Here is a 21,862-nt window from a genome sequence, read left to right as displayed (position 1 = left end):
GAGTAATGGGCAACTCAGGTGGCTCTTAGGTTGCATGATGTATGGCAGCAAGATGCTCAGAGAGGTCCTTTCTTGTTGGTATGGGGCTCCTTATACATGGTCAGCCTTGGCCAGCACTGATTTGAAGATGGATGGGGCCTGCAAACACAGAGTTTAACAAAACTGGGAGGCAAGCAAAAACTCCCCTTCCCCATAAAATGCTCTTTACTAACTCCCCAGTTTGGTTTGCTAGTTATCACTGGTGTCTAAATGCAGTGCCTTATTTATAATGGGCTCTCAAGATTTAAAAAAAAATTTTTTCTATATAATTTAAGCTCCCTCTCTCATTTTTTTCTTTTAATTCTTTGGAGGAAAGGTAGTAAGGGAAAAGAGGGAATAATTATACACATATAATTATATGAGTCACTGTGTTTTGTAGGCTTATCATTTTGCCCCATTAATAAACTCCATTATGTTGTCTAACTTGATCACTCAAATCCTAATTGTTTTTCACCCCATTATGTTGTATCCACCCTTCTACAAGAAAGGGCTTTGGAAATTTTCATTGTCTACTTGATTCCTTCTTCTATCATATGTCCAATCCATATGCTGTTTATTATATTTCTCATTCATTTAGCAAATATTCATATGTTGGAAATATTTAACATAGAATAAGTACTGTTCAGTGACAAAAAGCATTGTTTGAAAAACAGACTTAGCTCTAGAATCAGGGAAGCCTTCTTTAAGTCATAGATCTGTGTTTTAATCTGCTAAAAGCTGCTGAGAGCAATAAACCAAAAATGTGTTAGCTTTTTTAATGGGAATTTATTAAGTTAAAAGCTTACAGTTCCAAGGCTCCGAAAATGTCTAAATCAAGGCATCATCAAGAGTTGCTGTCTCGCCCAAGGTTGGTGATCCCAGACTCCTGCCACGTGGCAGGGCACATGGAGGCGTCTGCTTGGTTTGGTCTCTGCCTTCTCCTGCAGTTTTACTACCTTCCCCAACTCAGCTGTGGGCAATCAGACATATGGCTCATCTTTCCCCTCTCCCCTGTGCCGCTTCTCTTTCAGCCTCTTGGGGGCCTCTTTCTGAGTCTCTGTGCTTCACTGATAGCAGCCTCTGGTCCCCAGGACCTCTCAGCCTCTCAGGGCTTCTCTGCCTCTGCTACTTTTTTCTGTGTGTCTCTGTGTTTTCAGTTCTCCATTTATAAAGGACTCCAGCAAGAGGTCCAAGACCCACCCTGGGTCATGCCTCTCAAACAATCCAATCAAAGGGTCCCACACCCACAGGAATGGATTAGCTCCTAGAACATGACTTCTCCTAGGATCCACAAAAAGCTTCAAACCATCACAATCTGATTCAGCATCTTATCTTTGTGTTAGGGTGACTCTGGGTCAATGAATGTTGTGGTGGATAAATCAATATTGCAATGAGTTCCTCCTGGTGATTTTAGCAGCAGCTCTTTTGGACAGAATCCAGAACCAATTCATTTTTTCTGTATTTCATGCCATTGTGGGTCTTGTTATAATGAGTCTCTACTTCCTAATTGTAGTGAGTTTAATTTCAATTCATTTATAAATTTCATATATTCCTAAAGTACAAACAAACTAAATATTTGAGTAGGGACAAATTTCTACCATATATGGTGATGTTAAACAGATGTAAAATCTCTGTGGGACAAAAGATTAGGCAAAGATTTTCCCATGTAGAGGTAGATATTTTCTGAAGTAAATTTCATATTCCAAGTTGCAGTAATAATATAGACTTTACAAATGCTAAGTAAAGTAAAAACTGAAATTTCTCTAACGCCTCTCCAATCCAAATCCTGAAAAGTTAACAATTCCATGTATGTCCATCCTAACTTCTTCCTATTGCACAAACAAGTGTTTATATATACACAAATACAAATTCTGTCAGAGTGTACAAGCTGTTCTTCAAAATGCTTTCACTTTAACAATATAATATAGACATTTTACCGTATCAGTGTCTTTACTTTCTAATGACTACATACTCTTCTATTGTGATCATTTATTCTGCCATCATACCTATTGATGGGCATATAGATTGTTCCAGTTTTTTGCCTATATGAACAATGGGCATTATACAATGGGCATATATAACTCTCTGAATGTTTGCTTGGACAGGTATTAGGGCTGGTCTGTTTAAATTTACATCTGTGGTGAAAGTCTGCAAAGCATTCTCCATCTTGGCCCCATTCATTCAGAATTTGATGGGAACTTCCAACCCATGGCCCCCTTGGCCTCAAAAAACAAATGGACCCATGACAATTCTGGTTTAATGATAGTTTACATGGACTTAGAATCAGAAAGAAATTTTCCTACAGATAAATGCATTCTGTCAGTCCAGGACCAAACTTCAGTCTGGGACCAAACTCTAAAGGGCAGATTTCTAGATCTTTCTGCTCATATCCGTAAAGGAAGACAAGTCCACTTACCTCTAGTTTCTGTAGTAGTCTGTTATTGCAATGAGAAAAAAAAAAGAAAAAGGAAGAAATAAAGGAAGTGAAATTTCTTTAAGGCATTATGTTAATTGTAAGTGAGACAAGGCAGTCTTCCACCTTGCATATTAGGTCAGTTGACTACTTAACCTAAGTTGCTGGTCATTTGGTTACAAAAGATGAACATAGAGCCAAGTCTGTATTACAAACCCTGTTGTGGGCAGGCCTCAGGTGGCTTCTGAATGGAATGTTAAGAGTGTTTGTTTAAGAGCCTCCTGACACTTTAATTGGACGTGCCAGGTGCGGCTGTGTGTCCTTCACAACTCCCTCCTTTCTATTCTGAGCACTTCTCCATGTTCCTTCGTAGGAGGGAGGCCTGGGAACAAGCCAGTCATGCCCCTAACACGCTTAGTGCCCTTGGCTCTTCCCTGAGGATGGGCTCCCACAAGTACTTGTTGCCAGTCTGATTGACAGGTTTTCACTCCTGTCACCTGGCCCTTTCCTTGATTGCTTGCTTATTCCTCAATGTTGATGCATTTTAACATTAATAAGCTAAGCAGCATTGGGGTAGTAAATCCCAAAGTGTGAAAAAGAACATGAATTCATATGGGACATTTAAAAATCAAGCCTAACACTATGATGTGGCCACACTCCATTCCAGAATGATTTTTGTTAGCTTAGACCTGGACTTCATAACTTAAAAGTGTTGGTTTGTATCCTACCTCTTTATTCAAGCTAAGTAATGAAACCCAGGGCAGAGCCCCACCGCCGCCCTTTTTTTTTTTTGGAGGCTTAGGACCGGAGTTCTCACCCACGCTCCACCTCCTAGTCTACCTCTTGGGAGGGAGGGGCTGGTAAGAAGCTCACTAAACTGGATTCTCTCAGAATCTTACCATTGATTTGAGAATGACCCCTTTGTTTGATGTTCCTAGTTGGGAAAATCGACTGTCACTAATTATCATGACCCTTTCTTCTTTAACAAGCACATTCAGTTTAAGCCACGCATGTCAGAATGGGCTGGTGTTCATTTACAAATGGCACCTCTGTAATTTTACAGGCGAAAAAAAACGTTTTTCAAAAAGTGCCATCCTACCCTTTGCCATAGCGTTTGTTAACATGATTAATCTAATTTAAGTAAAAATTATCCTTTATATTGCTTCCCACATATACACACATTTTTTCCCTTTAAAATTGGAAGGTTATACCAAATGCTATGTTTTCCTTTCTGAAAAGATTTATGGGCTGTTTTAATACAGATTAGTGAAAGTGCAATACCAAAGCACTGTAGGTGGTGAAACTCAGTTATCATTTGTATGATTAGTTTCACCTTGTAGCTATGTCTCTGAAAATGCAATTAACAGTTTCATATTCAGCATAACTAGCTTTTATTCCTGCTGCATGGTGTGCAACATTTGCATCATAAAAAAAACTAATTGGTAAACACAGTCTTGCCAGCTTCTCTGCAATTCACCCAATTCTCTTAACGTTAATTGGCTCAGCTTCAACACACATTGGATGGGTTTTCAAAGGAAGCCGCAGATTAGAGAGCTTGCAAGCACTTGTGTTTCACAGAACTGACTCCAAGGAAACTCAGGGAAAGAAATATTTTAAATTAATGCCGAATGCAGGGAACGCTCTTGTCCAGTTGTTGCCATGGAAACTGTTTTGTCTGTTAATCTGATAGCAGTGTGTATGTTTATTGGGATTCATCTCTAATGACCTTCAGAGACTAAATCAGCTGGAATGGACCATTCTGCCACTTCGGTCAGAGGTGGTAGCCGAGTGATTACATCCTAAATTCGGGATTGTTCTTGTGAAATTCTTTTTTGAAGTTCACAACCCCTAACTTTCCTCTTCTCTATCCCAGTTTATTCAATCCCTGCCAAGCATCTTGACCTAGTTGTGCATGATCCATATGACTTGAGAATGTCAGTGATGCAAAGTTTAAACACTAACATTCTGCACTAGAAACTCCTGGTTTGAGATATGTAGAGATTTGCCAGTTCTTATTGTTGAAATGTCATCACAGAACTCTTCTATGAGTTTCCCCACATCCCTTTCTTCTTCCTCCTCTCCATTTTCCCCTTGTTATACATTGTTTTTGAAATATTAATAGATGGTTCCTTAGATATTAAATATGATTTTTCTCTTTCTGAGAGAAATTGGGTCTTCTCTGATTTGCTGGCAATTGGCCTGAATAAAAAAGTATTTGGAAGTGGTTATTATTCCTCTAGAGAAGAACCACAACCCATGTTAATCCACACAATTTGCATGTTTTCCATTGAAACTCACAGACTCATAAAGGCTATGTAAGTGACACACTTTCAATTTCAGACATTTGTACCATGTAATATGTGAGGATGTAAATTTGAACTTCTTTAGTGACATCGTGGAGACTAGCCAAAATCTTTTTTTTTCTGTTCTCTTCTTTTTCCTCCTCCCACCCCTTCTTCTTCTCCCTTCTTCCTCCCTCTAGATCCTGTGTTCTGTATATTTGTCTTAATTACCAGTGTTTTAGTTTGCCAAAGGGCTACCTATGCATAGCACCAAAACTGTATTGGCTTTTATGAAGGGTATTTATTTGGGGGTAAAACTCACAGTTCCAAGGCCCTGAAAAGTCCAACTCATGGCACCATCAGAGATCCTTTCTCACCAAAGCCAGCTGCTGTTGATCCTGCCATGTTGCCATGTGGTGAAGCAAGATGGCCACCAATCTCTGTGGAGGTTTCAGCTCTCCCCTCTGTACTCAACATCTCCTTTTGAGCAGCTACATCGGCCCAGGCTCTTGGGGCTTTGTACTTAAGCGATCCTCTTACTTACACAGTAGGATCAAACAAAACAGCTTATTTTTTCCTTTGTCTGTCTGATTGAGTCTTCTTATGTGTTTCCATTTATAGTAGACCCAGCAAGGGGTAGAGAATCAATGTGAGTCACAACTCATGATGTGGTCCAATCTAAAGCCCCACATTGATCTTATCAAGTAATCTAATCAATGGATCCTCAACTGAATTCAATGCAATCAAAAAGTATCACTCCCAGAAGAACAGATTAGTTTACAAGCATAATCTTTCTCTTTCTGAGATTCATAAAATAATGTAATCTGCCACACTCAGGATCCAAGAATGGATATTTTCCCCTTAGTGTTTAGCATGGGAACCGTCAGACAATTATAAAGGAAGATGTATTTGGATCTTTTTTTTTTTAATCTGCAAATAACTAGTTGCTTAATTGCAATTGCAGGGGAAAAAAAAGAAAGAAAAACCTCAGGTTTTCTGCTGGTGGCAAAAATTAGTTCTTTTTATTTAAAATTTAATAAAATTAACCAATGGTAGGTAAGGAAGAAATGACGGTGCTTTTCTCTGAAGGTGGATCCAAATATATAGAGAGGGAAGTGGATGTGACTCAAAAGAGCATCCACCTGCCATATAGGAGGTCCAAGGGTTCGAAACCCAGGGCCTCCTGGCTTGTGTGCGGTGAGCTGGCCCACGCACAGTGCTGCCGTGCGCAAGGATCACTGGCCCACGCAGGGATGGACCCTGCATAAGGGTGCCCCCCACACAAGGAGTGGCCCCTGCGCCCCACTTGAAACTGCAGCTGCCCAGGAGTGGTACCGCACACACGGAGAGCTGACACAGCAAGGTGACGCAACAAAAAGAGACACAGATTCCCAAAACTGCCTGATGAGAATACAAGCAGACACAGAAGAACACACAGCGAATGGGCACAGAGAGCAGACAATGGGGGAAGGGTGGGGAGGGAGAAATAAATAAATCTTTTAAAAAACAAACAAACAAATATATATAGAGAGATGAAGAGCAAGGGAGTATTAGGAGAATGGACAGAAGGGAACCAGGCATTTGTCAGTCCCTGTCATTAGCAGGTGAAAATAAAAGTGTGAAATGGGGGTCATGTAGACAGAATTTGGATAGAAATCAAAACTGATAGAGTGGTCTCCAGGATCAGTGCTTCTTGCTCAGATTGCTCAAGCTCCTTTCCACTTCAACTCTGTCCGAGAAAATATACATTTCACACTTTGGTTGCACCTCCTTCTCTCTTTCCTTCTCTTCCTCCTTCCCTCTCTTTCTCTCAACTAATTGCCACAAATTACAGTTCCTCAGTTTTCATTTAATCAGTAGGTTAGGAATTTGTTCACTGTAAATTGTGAATGAAATGAACAAACAAAAGTACAAACAGAGAAAAGGTTACTGGAGAAATTATGCTTAGAAAAGTTCAGCAGGAGGTGACCGAATGACTAGAATTGGCGTGGAGTCCGAGGGGAGCACAGGCCCTCTGTATTGCTGTGAAGAAAGGCGTAGCCCCCAGGCTCCCTGGGCACTGTCCTAGACCCTCAAGACTGATGTGGAGTGGCTTGAGGATCCAGAACTGGTTTCGTCTGCTATGCCCAAGCCTCCCATTTCAGCAATCCACTACTCTCTTTGGGACTTACAGGATAAAAGGGAAGAAAAAAATAAACGAGAAAGGAGAAGAAAAATATTCCAGAGAAGTCTGTCTTCTCTTAAAAATTAGGGAATGGAAGGAAGCTTTTGCTTTTAAAAAAGAGATTTTGTGTGAAAAACAGCCTAAAATCCCTTTATGGAACAAGGAAAAAGGTAGATGGAAAGAGGTAGGTAATGGATAGGTGCATGATGGACGGATGAAAAATCTTCAGCAGTGGCTGATATCCCTAGAAACCCTGCCTAATGAAATGGTATCTTAGAAACTTGCCTAATCTGCTCTGAGCAAGCTGACTGGCTGAGGGGGCGGGACACTGAGCTGGGATTATATGGTAGGAATTCAGGGATCTGAGTGTTTTCTTCAAGGAGCATGAAGTTGGAAACCTGGATGAGCTGGAAAAACTGGTCATAGGCATTTATGGTAATGTTAATTCTCCTCCTTAATGGCTTGAGTTTTTATCAATTGTGTGCATTTCCTCTTAGGCAATGGGACATCTCTCTAGTGGATCTGATGGCAGATCCAAATCTCCATTGTAAGAACCAGGCCTTTTTCCATGACTGAAAATGCAAGTGATTATGAACAGCAAGCAATCAAGATGGGCATTTTCTTCAGATTCAGGACTTCATGCATTCCCGAATCACTTATGAGAGGACAAATGTGAAAGTGCCTATAACTGTGGCTATTAAGCACTCAATAAATGTTTATTAGACAGGTGGATTGAAATTTAGACAAACTTTTCTATAAATCTAATCCTGACTTTGTCTTCTAATGCCATAAGATATCTGTGTCATAGCGTATTGAGAGTGCTGTACTCTGATGCCAAGTATAGTTAAACTGCACTCTTCCCCCCTGTTTGGCATGGCTGAGACTAACATCTATTTTCTTCTTCCATAATAATAGAACTACTAGTTTAATTTGGGCACATGGTCACCCCCATCTAGAGTAAAAACTGCATTTTCTAGCCTCCTTGTCATCTAGATATGCCCACTTGACTAAGTTCTAGCCAATGAGATATAAGCTAATATATTTTGCTTCTGCTTTGATGAACTTCCTTAAAAAGACACCTGGCATGTGCCCTTTGCTCTTTCTTCATTTTTCCCTCTTCATTTCTGCTTCTGGAACACAGATGTGATAGATGGAGCTGAAGCTGGACCATGGTTGATGAGATGAGTTTGGGATTGAGGCCATATAACAGAGAAACAAAATAGGGGAAGAGAGGGTTTCATGGGTCAGAGTTCCCCTATGATCCCGCTTCCAAATTTTTACATGAAAGAGGAAAAACTGCTATGTTGTTCAGGCTATTCTTGTGGGATTTTCTGCTATAACCAAATTCAGTCCTGGCAGAGTAAGCATGTTTACCCATGGCTTTGGCTTGGTACTGGAGTAAACTGGACCTCCTATTAATTGACATGCCATTTTTTAAAAAACAAACTTTCTACTTCCTTCTACATTGTGTGACTTTGATAGTTCTTTCATGTAGATTTAAGTTACCCTTAAGAAATTTTGACTGCAATTTACTAAGTACTGTAGATTGTTTGTAATTTGAAACATTGCTATCTATGTTACATAAGTTTGCTTAAATCTGCCTTAATGTGATATATTGATTATAAAATTAGCTTTACGTATTCTATGTATCAAACATCATCTCTAGGCATTTCTTCCTTTTCTCATCATTCCTTCATTTTTTTATTGTTTCATTCATTCAGTCACCTAGCAAATAGTTTTTAGTAATCTTCTTTGTGAAAGGCGTATATTAAATTCTATGAAACATACAAAGTGAGTTAATCATGGTTTCTGTCTTCTGTGTGTTTACAATCTTTTAGGGAAGGTAGGGTATAGAAAAATATATATATAATAGAAAGTGAAGAGTTGTCTGCTCATTACAGGATACAAAATAGAAAGATCAAAATGACCTTCAAAATAACCTTGAATCCATCCACACTCAGTAAAAGGCTTTGATTCTTCATCCCAAGCTGAGTCTGAAATCCTGAACAAGCCATGGATTGGCTACCTTTGGTCTCTTATTTTTTTTTGACATTTCTAAAAAGAAACCTATGATTTGAGAAAGAAAGAGTTATTCTTTAAAAAAAAAAAAAGGTTTCTTACTATAAGACAACTACCTGGAAACAACTAATCCATCCGGGTTTTGTTTTTTAAAAATTTTTCTTGCTTTCTTTTAAAAAATAAATTTGTTCTTGTATGTATTTGGAGAACATATCTCATTTAACTTTCTCATTGGGCTTCTCTGCGAGGTAGGGGTCATACAAGAGACGATTCTCATTTCAAAGACCTAGTCCCCTGGTCTCATTCTGTGCCATGATTATTAGTTTGTAAAATAAAGTTCCCTGGGAAACAGACTTGGCCCAGTGGTTAAGGCATCCGCCTACCACATGGGAAGTCCGCTGTTCAAACCCTGGGCCTCCTTGTCCCATGTGAAGCTGGCCTATGCGCAGCACTGATGCACACAAGGAGTGCTGTGCCACGCAGAGGTGTCCCCTGTGTAGGGTAACCCCACGTGCAAGGAGTGCGCCCCATAAGGAGAGCTGCCCAGCGCGAAAAGAAAGTACAGCCTGCCCAGGAATGGTGCCGCACACACGGAGAGCTGACACAACAAGATGACGCAACAAAAAGAAACACAGGTTCCCGTACCGCTGACAAGGACAGAAGTGGACAAAGAAGAACACGCAGTGAATAGACACAGAGAACAGACAACCAGGTCAGGGAGGGGGGGAGAAATAAATAAATAAATCTTAAAAAAATAATTAGTTTAAAAAAAAAATAAAGTTCCCATCAACAACAGAGCAGACAAAATAAACTGCATAGTCCTATTTACATTTTTTCTTTTAGTATTTTATAAATTTTTATTTACTTCTTCCTTTGTCTTTATCTCCTTATGAACCCAAGTCTCACAATATGCTCAACTTAATTTGTAATGTTTTCTGTTGCTAAATATAATTATTCTGGCCTATGACAATGGTCTGATTGTTTGGAGGTTTCTTTTAATCATGAACGTGTGCCTCTCTCTTCTGGTTGGATGAGTAATGGAACGAACCACCTGCTCTATTTGATTTAGGACACTGGTGCTTTTAAAAATCATTCACAATAAAGGGTTTTAAAAGCAAATATAATACAGAAGAGGCTTCTACCAACTGTTAATTTTAATTGGGAGATACAGACTATGGGATGTGATACTGTCCTTTTGTAAATTACCCCTCCTTTATTATCAGAAAACAGAATCCCAAAGTGAAAATATTTTTTTAAAATGTCAGACAGAAGCACATTTTGTTTTCTTTAGCAATGACATGCAGACAGGGATTTTTGCATTGGTGAAATCACCATGGAGACCCCATAATAAATATCACTTTAGTCATATTCAAGTATAACTTGACTGTCATAATCCAGTGATCCCATCTGTGTTCATAAATTGGTAAACTTCTAAAATCTTATGTGTATAGAAATGATTTTTATTCAAAACAGAAAGATATTATTGAAATGGGGATCTCTCTTCCCTTTCACAGCCACGGAGGACTATTTGGGGCAAGTATAAACAGCCCTACTTACCTCTACAGCATCTAAGGACTTCAGTGTCATACCAAAAGAGTGTTTTGCTAATACTGAACTGAGGACTCTAAGTCATCAAGAATAAATTAGTTTTATTCACTTTACTATGCTGAAGGCAGCAGGGAAATAAGCAATACTTTCAAAAATAGATTTCCATTTAATGTTTATAAACCTCTAGTACTGGTACTTATATAGGAAAGTTTAAGTTATCCAGAAAATTTATTTGGAATAACTTTTACCTAATTGATACTAAATAAATGAGCTGCCTCTGTATCATCTTTAAAAAGTCAAACTTGACATTTTTCTATGTTTTTCAATATTTTCAAGATTCTTTAATTAGTAATGTAAATGCTCAGGGGACCTCATGAACAGGAATGAACTCCTGTGGAAGTAGTTAGGTAAGAGGTTGTTACGGCTTGAGAGAATCCTTCACCTTGGGGCTGCCACTCTGAACTTCATGCCCCTACTTTAACCAGCAATCTTTGGAGTCTTATTTTTCAAGTATAAAAAAGATATTGCATGTGTAACATACCTGGGGAGCACCCATTTCTATCAATACTATTTTAAAAATGGAGTGCTAAGCCATCCATGTATTTATTCAATAGACATCTGTTAAGCACCTATTATATCTAAAGCACCTTGGTAAGTGTTGGGCTGGTGGTATGAGAAGCAAGAGGAATAAAACGATGGCAAGCAAAGGTTTTTCATTCAAAAGATCTTATGATCTAGTGGAGGAAAAAGACATCCCTTCAAGACCTATTGAAACTTCACAATGTGCTAAGCTGGGGATGCCAAGATGAATAAAGTGGTCTTTATATGAACATACTTCCTCAAAACACTTAGACGAAGAGACAGAGATACAAATAAATATCCACCACGTAGGGGAGAAAGTGCAAAAATGGAGTCATGACGAGGATGTACAGGAAACAGAGAAGTAAGTGCCTGCCGGGGAGAGGCTGGAGTGTGGGCAAGAGTGCAGCCTGGTCTTGAAGGATGGGTACAGAGTGTGAAGGCATTCTCCTCAGAGGGGAGCACTGGTAGAGAAGTGTAGAAACAGCAAAGGCATCATGTAGACATGTAGAGGATGGGAGAAATCGAAAAAAGGTCACAGTATAATGAGTATAAATATATAATTGTCAATGACCATGCTACCAAACTGGAAATTCAAATGGAATGCTTGGCATTAGCTTTTGTGATCTTTCTTATGTGACTTAAAGAGAGACCTCTTAATTGTTCATAAGTCTAGAAGGAGTTACATCCAGGCAGATGCTGGAAGGGAAGGGGTGGAGTTCCCAGGATTGATGACAGGACACTTCTGGGAGCACTGGAGTCCTTACAAAAGTGTGCTTTTGGGTCAGAATTTAAACTTTTCTGACACTCAACACAGTAGCATGATGTTACCTGAGGGGAACTTTTTATTATACCTGTTTCAGAGGTTGGGTAGAATTACCCAGTCAATTGTCATTAAGAATTGTGGTTTTTGTCCTTTGTCTTTTTAATAGACTTACAAATCACATCTATCATCGCTATTTCTCTCATATGTAGGTTTCACTACTTAATGCTGAACTGACTTTGTTTGCTTTTAAAATAAAATGGTGTCTTTCCCACGGATAACAGCAAGTAGCTATCTAGAATGAAGACTTCTTTGGGGAAATTCCTCATTTGCAAAAAACTTAGATTAGTGGTGGCAGTTAATAGCATTCAAAGTATGATTGTGCCGCAGAACTGCTTGAATTTAAATTGGGTAGTTAAAACTTTGGTGATTAATGAAAGTATTTTCAAATCCAGCCTGGAGAGAGTGATTATAAAAATTCTGAATATCACATTGTGCATGACTACTTTCAACAAAGTCATCTCATACTGAGTGAGAACTGGTCATGGAGTCCTGCAGCTTCTGAGGGTCACCTGTAGCCAGATAGTTGTATGCATGTTTTCATTTATTTGTTTTATTGTTATTATGGCTGAATGAAAAAAATCCCTGCTACCCCCATGAAAACTGATCAAACAGACAAGAAAGTCTATGAATATTTGGCTTCTGGGGATCTTAGAACAAATGAGAGGGTCTTGCAAAATAAGGTGAAAGGAAAAAGTCTTTGTTTTTAATTCTAAGAAGAAGATTGAAAATACCAGTATATGTTATAGAGCTTACTGAACATTAAATGTTTACTTAGCAGGTTACTAGCATACATACTTAACAGAGGAAAAATTAACAATGACTAGTCTATGAGTCTGATGCATGGAAGAGAATATGGAAGCAGAAGTTTCACTGAAGGATTATTTCAATTCCAAACATTTATTAAATACCTACTATGGGCCAGACCCTGTGCCAAGATAAATAAGAAAGAGGCTCTGGCCTTTAAGTGCTGAAAATCAGCAGTGAAGACAGACATGTACCACTTAGAGGGATGTAGGACATTTTTCATCTTTTAAAATGATTTCCTTTATTATTGTGCTATTTGTAAAATAAATAAAAATCAGTAGGTGACAAAAAAAATCGTAAATCTTCATTTGATAATTCAAAAGCACCTTGATATATTTCAGATATTTGAAGTAATCACAATGAACTTGAGATATATTTGTTCAATAGATATAGATGTTGAAAGAATAGAAGTTAAGTTGATGTGTTCTGATCCTGGGACAAGCCCTTGTTGCCTCTTCTTAAAATAAAATCTTGCATTCTTATTTCCCATTTCTGTTCTCTTTTGCCTTAAAATTAAACTAAGAATGAGCTATTATCCAATATTTTCCCATTGTACTGTCATTAGAAATTTTGATTGGTATAATCATTGATGCATTCCTTCATTCATCAAAACATATCAAGCATTATATCTACGTGTGTGTATGTCTGTCCAGGCTTACATATTGGTTTTATTTCCTGGTCTATTTCACATCCATCCCCCTTCCTCCCAAATTCACAACTGGTTTATTTCCTTTGTAAGATAGTTAAGGCTCTTCTTGATCAGCAGTCACAGTTAATTACAATATTTTTAAAATATCCATTTACTTTTAAGAAAACCATCTCAAGACTCTAACTTACAATTTCATCCTGCATTCCTCTTGGAGATGCAGCAATTCCACAATTGGGTTGCCCCCTAATCAGTTTACATTGCAATAATGGACTCAAACAAGACTCTTTCAGCCTGACTAAACTTTGCCCATCTTTGGCATTTTATCTGGTGAGGAAACTGAGCTTACATGGGACAGGTGATTTGCCTACAGTGCTGGTGATGGTACAAGCCACTGTGTTCACCTCTGGACTAGCTGAGTGAATTACTTTAAAAGAGAATCAAGACCATTAAAGAGTCAATTAAGTTATGCAGTTGGGAAGTAAAGAAGTTTTAGACCAGGAATGATAATTGTCTTATCAAAGACACATTATTCCTTTATTATATTTTTGCCTGGAATGGCCCTGTTGGGACTTAACCTCAGGCATCCAGCAAAACATGTGAGTGCCAAGACAGTACTAAATAGGCTCCATTCCTTAAATGCCAGGAAGATGTTCTAGATGCCCTAAGGAGACCTTATGAGAGCAGGCCAGCACTTGTCTTAGATTCTTAGGCCTGCAGTAACAAAGTAGCACTATTTGGATGACTTAAAGCAAGAGAAAGTGTAGGCCAGAAGTTCGAAATCCAGGTGCCAGCAGGGCCTTGTTCCCTCTGAGATCTGTAGGGAAGAATCCGTCCCATGCCTCTTGCTTGGTCTCTAGGGTGGCCGGCAAACCTCAGCGTTCCCTGGTTTGTGACATAACTCAGTCTCTGTCTCCATGTTCACGTGGTCGTCTTCTCTCCCTGGGTGTCTGTGCTTTTCTCTTCTTCTTACAGGCACACCCATCTTTCTGGATTAAGGGCCCTTCCTATACACCATGACCCCATTTTTACTTGCTTCTATGCAATTCCATCTGTAATGACCCTATTTCCAAATAAGGACACATTTGGAGGTACTGGGGGTCATGAATTCCACATGCCTTTTGGAGGGGCATGACTCAACACATGATAGTACTGAAACATAGGGCTGATACTGACTCTTCCCAGCCATCATGCCAGTTCGCAGTGAGGCACCAAGTGCAGGAAAGTGAATGAAGATTTGGGCTTTTCCTTGAAAAGTTTGTAAAAATTGCTGTTCCTTTGCATTTCCACGCACATTGCCCATATACACTATATCCCCCTTTAAAAAGGAAAAAGGATGCTGAGTACAAGGATTTTAAGTAAAACATACTATTGATTCACTTTCTCATAAATTAGCAATTAATTTAATCTCAGAAAGATCAGTGCAGATCACTGGGCTACACTGTGAAATTCTGATGAGAATAAACCAAAGTGCAACTCTGCCGTTCAGGAGCTTGTGATCTAGGCCAGAGAAATTCATATCAGCAGGTAAAAGCAATGCACCGTGGATTGAGTCTTGAAAGGGGCTCAAAGATGTGTGGGAGCACCAGAAAGGCAGGGTTAATGTTGGAAACAGAAGACTAAACTTTGGAGAAACAGAAGTTTGAAAATATTCACCTGGGCAGTCATTTTCCTCCCTAGTAGCTGGTCTAATTTAGTGCTACGTTTTTGTCTAAAAGATTTGGCATGAGCATTGTAAAGAAATTCAGATTCAGGCTACCTCTGAAAAACTCTCAGCCTCTTAGCTTTTGCTTTCATTCATGCATTCACAGAATTAAACAAAGGTACATTGCGAACTTGCTGTTGTGATGTGTTCTAGCTACATTAATTTGTGCATATGTGCATTCTTTCACCAGATCTACTACAGTATTAATATTGTCTACATCAGAACCTTAAATTGATGTGCATGAGGAAGTCACCACGCAAGAATGAGGACAAAACTACAGGGAAAGTAATGAGGGAGGTTCTCCATTGAGAACTTCTCCAATCATTGGTTGCTAAAACCCATGCTTGTACTTTATTCAGTTTGTAAATATTTGCTCAGTGATCAAGCTCCAGGACTAGCTTTCTGTCTCCTCATCTTGCTCACTCTTCCCTCTTCCCCACTTCTTTTAACTCTAAAGAAAGCGTCAAAACCAAAATGCCACTTCTAATCTTATTTTCTGCATCGAAAGGGTACTCTATTAGCCCTCACACGCCCCCCCCCCTTTTTTTTTATTTTAGTCAGTGTTAGATTAGTGAATTCCAAACTAGCTTAGGCACATTGCTTAGTGACCTTTCTCTTCTTTGCATTTTTTAAAAGAAATCAACAAAAGACAACAATAGTAACCTTTCCATATTCATTATCATAAGCTGCACTGACCTTAAGAAAGAGTTGCTAAGCAGCCCTGGATCTACGCGTGTAAGAGTGGGCATTGACGCCAGGCTGGTTTCCTCAAGTTGGAAATGTTGTGGTTTGTGAGGAGAAAGGGAAGGTACATGTGTCTCACATTTTGATTCCATATGTAACAATTCGTATTTAGCATATCTACAGAGTATTTTATATTCCAAGAGGCTTTAAAATCGTCCATCATGTATATTACCATTGTTGCAAGAAATCTTAAATAAGCATTTTAAAGATAAAATTTGGTAGAGTGAAAGATAATATTTCCAAAACCGTTTTAAAAAAATAAACTCAGAGTCATGGGAGAGAAATTTACATTTATTTGCTTGAAGGACATCGTTTATAAAACCTCTGGGAATCAGATATTGTTATGCATTTTTAAAAAGTGAAAACAAATTTAGGGAGAGGAGATGCAAGAGGATAAATATTTCCTATGTGAGCTTGTAGAGCTACAAGATCCTGAAAATATAACTGTTAGCAACATGATAAGATTTGCTTCTTTCCATGAGCTCAGAGAGATATAAAAGTAAACAAGCAGCAAAAAGTAGTGAAAACCAAGCTTGATTTTTTAATTACTTCATTTCTTGTTTTTTTCTTTTTTGGCCAACTAAGGTGTTATTCATATCAAAGGGATGCAACTCTTTAAAAATATTAAAAATATTTTAAATATATTTTTATTGTACAACTATATATTATTTGTAGGAAAAAACAACAACAACTGGTTATGGGGATGATAAATCGGGAAAGGCAGGGTTCCTTTAAATGTCCTGAGCCAGTCTTATAATTGTCCAAGGGTTTGTCATCAGTTCAGACATAATATGTGGGCATTTTCCAATCCTCACTCTTAGAAGGAGGTTTATAAAGCCCACCTAAACCCTGCATGCATTTTTCAGACAGAAACATCACTAATAGTCTCTTTTGTGTGTGATAAAATCCATTCTTTACCCCCAAATTGGACACCAGAAGCATTAACAGAGCAATGTTTGCCTCTTCCCTGACTTCAAGTCACAAAGCATCTTAAACGGGAAACTAAAAATCAGCCATGGAAACTGCTTTCCTTTTAGACCTAGTGCATTCTGGCTCAATATAGATTTTCTGGAACTTGGTGATGTGAGAAACATTGGCCAGGTTTACAAGGTGCTGACAAGTTTCCTATAATGATATGACAGTAGCAAATGATATTTGCAGTTTATAGAATTGTAAATGAAGTTTGCTGATTAAGTCAGCAGCAGTGATGAAATTAATAGATACTTTCAAAGTAATTAGACAAGCAAGCTATTCTTTAAATAAGAGAGAGAGACCTGGAAATTTTTTTCTTTCTTTTTATCAATGACCTTAGAAGTGTTGGAAAAGGGTTGATAAGTGGTGAGTACAAATGAAAAGCCTGCTGCAACCAAGGAGAGCGGTCCCCACTAATGAAGCACAGATAGAAAAAACAAATAAAGCTTTTATTTTTCCTTCCCAAACCTCTCCCAGCCTGCCCACACCTGCTGTCTTCATCCCTAATCTGAATTCTCCTCATCCTTTGTGTGTGCGTGTGCCTATAAATAGTTGACATTTTTTTCTTTATATTTATTCATTTATTTTTTATTGTATTTTTTGAAGATATATAGATCACAAAAATTGTTACATTAAAAAATATAAGAGGTTCCCATATACCCCACCCCCATCCCACCCCACTCCTCCCACGTCAACAACCTCTTTCATCATTGTGGCACATTCATTGCATTGGCGAATACATTTTGGAGCACTGCTGCACCACATGGATAATAGTTTACATTGTAGTTTACACTCTCCCCCAGTCCATTCGGTGGGTTATGGCAGGAAATATAATGTCCACCATCTGTCCCTGCAATATCATTCAGGACAACTCCAAGTCCTGAAAATGCCCCCACGTCACATCTCTTCTTCCCTCTCCTTGCCCTCAGCAACTAAATAGTGAAAGCCCAGCTGCCCCATTGCAGCGAGTGCTGTGGTGTACCACCACCTCCCCCACCACCCCATCTAGTCTAGGGCCGAGGCACTCATTCCCCTAATGCCAAGAGAGTTGGCTGCTGATGGCTCCCAGAGAAGGATCTTCACAGGGATTGACCTCTACCCATGAGTATGCCCATTCCTATGGACTACACATCCAATATCCAATGACTAGTTTATGTGAAGGCCACAAAGGCCCAGCCTCCTTGCCTCAATTTGGGTCATCTCTGAAGGGCCATCCAAGCACCAGCACCTCCCATGGGATTGACTGAGGCCTTTGCTGTGATGTGTCACATTCAGCTTCTCCCTCTGCCCATCCCGTTTTTCTCATCCCTTTACATGTGTTGATTCTGAAAGCCACGCTGCTGCCCAGGAAACCTCCTCTAGGACACCCCTACCACCACCACGTCTTGATCCCCAGAGGTCTTTCTTAAAGCATTGTTGGACCCTTCTATATTCCACCTTGCATTGTCACCCCTTATCCCTTTCTTCACTCTCCATAAATAAACTACAAGCTCCTAGAGAGTGAAGGCAGGGTGAGGAGGTTCTATTTCTTTTCCTCCCTCACATTGTTATGGCATTTGGTTTGAGCCTCACATGACACACTGTAATTTTAGTTCTTTCTTCATTCCTTTCATTCATGCAACTTATTCAAATGACATCTTTAATCACTTATTAGGTGCTATCTACAGTACAAAGGATTTTGGATTCAAAAGTATTTGTCCTCCAAGAAGTTTCAGTTTTTAACATTTCTCCTCACCTCTACTAAAGTGTAAGTCTTGAAAGGGCTAGAACCAAATTGTACTAATCTTCATACAACCTGCCACCCAATATTCATATTTCTAGCCTTACCCATGTGAACTCTTAAGAAATAGCTCTTGCCCTAGTGAGTCAAAGAATGAATAAGAGAAGCAGACTTGGCCCAATGGATAGGGTGTCTGCCTACCACATGGGAGGTCTGCGGTTCAAACTCTGGGCCTCCTTGACCTGTGTGGAGCTGGCCCAAGTGCAGTGATGATAAGTGTGCGTGTGCTGTGCCATGCAGGGGTGTCCCCGCGTAGGGGAGCCCCACGCGCAAGGAGTGCCCCCCGTAAGGAGAGCTGCCCAGCACAAAAGAAAGTGCAGCCTGCCCAGGAATGGTGCCACCCACACAGAGAGCTGACACAACAAGATGACACAACAACAACAACAAAAGAAACACAGATTCCCCGTGCTGCTGATAAGGATAGAAGCAATCACAGAAGAATACACAGCGAATGAACACAGAGAGCAGAAAATTGGGGGGCGGGGGGGGGGGCGTGGAGAGAAATAAATAAAAAATAAATCTTTAAAAAAAATAATGAATGAGTGAAATAATTGTGCATCTTGTACAATGCTTAGCAAGCTGCCCTACATATTTAACAGGAGGGTAATAAATAGTGGGCTGATTTTACTTTAATACTTGTTCAAGTCAGTGTCCTTAGACTGGTACCACCTTCCTCTCTTTTCAGTGGCTGTTTTCTACCTCATTTCTCACAAAAAGGATATGTGTTGATCAAAATGTGGCCTACAACTCCATGCTTGAGAAAGATGGCCAGAGTTGGTCCAGGGGGCAATCAAATATCCATCAGTGGCTCATAATCTCAGCCTGGTAGTTCAGGAAGGGCAATAACTCTGTGTCTTCTTTGGGCACGTGGTTCACAATCTACATCTTGTATTTAAACAACCAAATCCTGCTATTTGAAAACAGTTTACCGAGTTTATGGTTTGAGAAGCATTTTCTGAAGCCATAGTTCAAGAATGTTTGCATTAAGATGATCTCCAATATGAGACATTTTGAGTTAAATATATCAGAAAGTTACAGATCTCTTTATGTCAGTAGATGTACTTTCAGTATCAATTGAGAAAATGTATAATGAAAAGTTACTGCAAGAGTGCTAATGCTTTTAAAAAGTGTTGTATTTTATCAGTTACAACAGCAGCTACACTGGTTTGCAAAATAGAAGCACCTCTATGTAAGAGGCCTGCCAGCTAACTTGTCTTCCCACCTGCTTATCGTGTGTGGAAGCTCCTTGGTCTGTTGTCAACAGGGGGAGATCGCTGGTGTAAGGGAAATAGATTTTGAATCAAATGGACCTATTTTCAAATTCTGGCCCTGTTTTGAATAGCTGTGTAAAAAGAATTTAGGCAAATTATTTAAGTTTCTGAGTTTCAGACTCTTTACATGTTAAAAAAAAAGGTTTATAAAATACCCTGGCAACCTGGCACATGGCAGGCCTGTAAGGGATGTCATTTCCCCATTTCCCAACTGCATTCAGGTTCCCAGTCCAGCCGACCCCTGAGCCCCTACTTTATTCAAACTTTCTAATAGATATCAGAGCCTAAATATCCATTTACTCCTTAAGATAATGAAGATAATGATGATGATGATGAAAAATATTAAAGTGCTTAAGCATTCACATAGTATCTTTTATCAAAGTATAGTGACTGTTCCTCATTTTGGGTTATATGCGTTCAGGAATCCTCTGACCTAAATATAATGATGGGCATAGCATCCTAAGACCCAGTTTATCACATGCCTTTGTTCTTATTTTTCAAATGATAACTTTAACCTTTTGTTTTAATTCTCTATTCCCCTGACTGCATCCTGGGATTTATCCTTTGGCAAAAGAAAGCAGTTTTACTAGTGGGTCAAGCAGTTAATTAAAAAAAAAGAAAATCAGAGATGATAGCTTTGTCAGTCAAACAGCTGAAGTGAAGTGTGCAGTGTTAGTATTGAAAAATACCTTCCTTACTCCTTAACTTTCTCACAGCCAAGCTTTGATACAGCACAATGAGATCTAACAGGGACACATTCTTACCTTGGTATTTCTAGTTACTAACTTTTTTTTTTAATCAGATTCACTGAGGACCAACTTGCAAACAGTAATTGCAGGCAGGAGATCTTGCCCTTGATTTGATAGTATGGATTGGGTAATTTTCCAAATCACTAATTCCCCAATACACCCCGCAGCACAGGTAGATGCTGATAAGGCCAGCCAGGAAACGAGTCACAGAACTCACGTTCTCTGGCTGAGAATTTTGCTGCCTACATTTGTAGAAAACACTGGGTTTACCATGAATGAGTGAGTAAGAGTGAGAGAAAAGTGAAAATGTAGAATCAATAGTCTTTTTTTTGACTGCTTTTATCTTTGCTTAGCACTGCAGCCTGTGAAAATGAGAGCATCTGGGGTTTTGTGAGAAAGTTGGGTAGCGCACAGTGCTCAGTCACCATGAAACTAATTTCATTTTGGGAGATGAGTTGTGAAAATGGTTTTGCTGTTTATTTAAAGGATAGATGAGAGTGGACAAACTGACCAGAACCCATAGATGGCTTGAGAGAGAAGAGAATGAGTGTTTTGTTTAGGTGACTACATCTCCTTTCTTTTCTTTCAGGTTTAGAAAAAAAAACCTGCTTACATGTGGTGGAATGAGAATATGGTGTGCGTTCTCTAAGCATAATGCTGACTTTTATTAGAACACTCTCTGAATATTGGTTTTGGTAGGAGATCAAACTGGAAGAAGAGAGTGATGACAAGATGGGCAATTCTGTTGGATTGAAGGAATAGCACAATGTTAAATCCTCTGAAATCAAGCTGCAGGGTTTCAGTGCCTAAGTGTCCATTATTGCTGTAGCTCGTTGTTTGCCATAGAGGTCAGTTTGTCTTGTGAAATGAGTCCAGGTATGGCTAACATCTAAGACTGAATGACTTTCCATCTATGTGAGCAGACAGCCTGTCCATCCATAATAGGACCATCTTATGTATTATATTAGTCAGGGTTCTACAGAGAAAAAGAACTGACAAGATTATCTATCTTTCTGTCTATCTATCTATCTATCTATCTATCTATCTATCTATCTATCTATCTATCTATCTGCAAACCTATCTATAATATATAGATCTATCTAGAAATGTAAATATTATGAGATTTATTATTCTACTGGAATTGACCCACAAACCTTTGGGGATTGGCAAGTCTAGGTTTTGTAAGGCAGTCTGCAAGTTGGGAACTCTGATGAAGGTGCTGCTGAATTCCCCAGGAGAAACTGGCTGGTTGAAAGTTCTTCCTTTAAGGTCTCCAACTGATTGACTGTGACTTCTCTCACTCTTGAAGGCAATCTCCTTTGTTGATTGTAGATGTAATTAG

General features: G+C 39.1%; 1 protein-coding gene across 4 annotated transcripts in view; it reads left to right on the top strand.

Annotated features, from left to right (window-relative positions):
• The window catches only part of PTPRN2 (protein tyrosine phosphatase receptor type N2), a 1,274,829-nt gene that overhangs the window by 717,439 nt on the left and 535,528 nt on the right, over positions 1–21,862 (top strand). The window lies entirely within an intron of this gene.

Source organism: Dasypus novemcinctus, chromosome 5 (assembly GCF_030445035.2).
Source record: "Dasypus novemcinctus isolate mDasNov1 chromosome 5, mDasNov1.1.hap2, whole genome shotgun sequence".
In the NCBI taxonomy this organism is placed as follows: domain Eukaryota; kingdom Metazoa; phylum Chordata; class Mammalia; order Cingulata; family Dasypodidae; genus Dasypus; species Dasypus novemcinctus.
The sequence above is the reverse complement of the archived record's forward strand: the minus strand, read 5'-3'. Positions and strand labels throughout refer to the sequence as shown.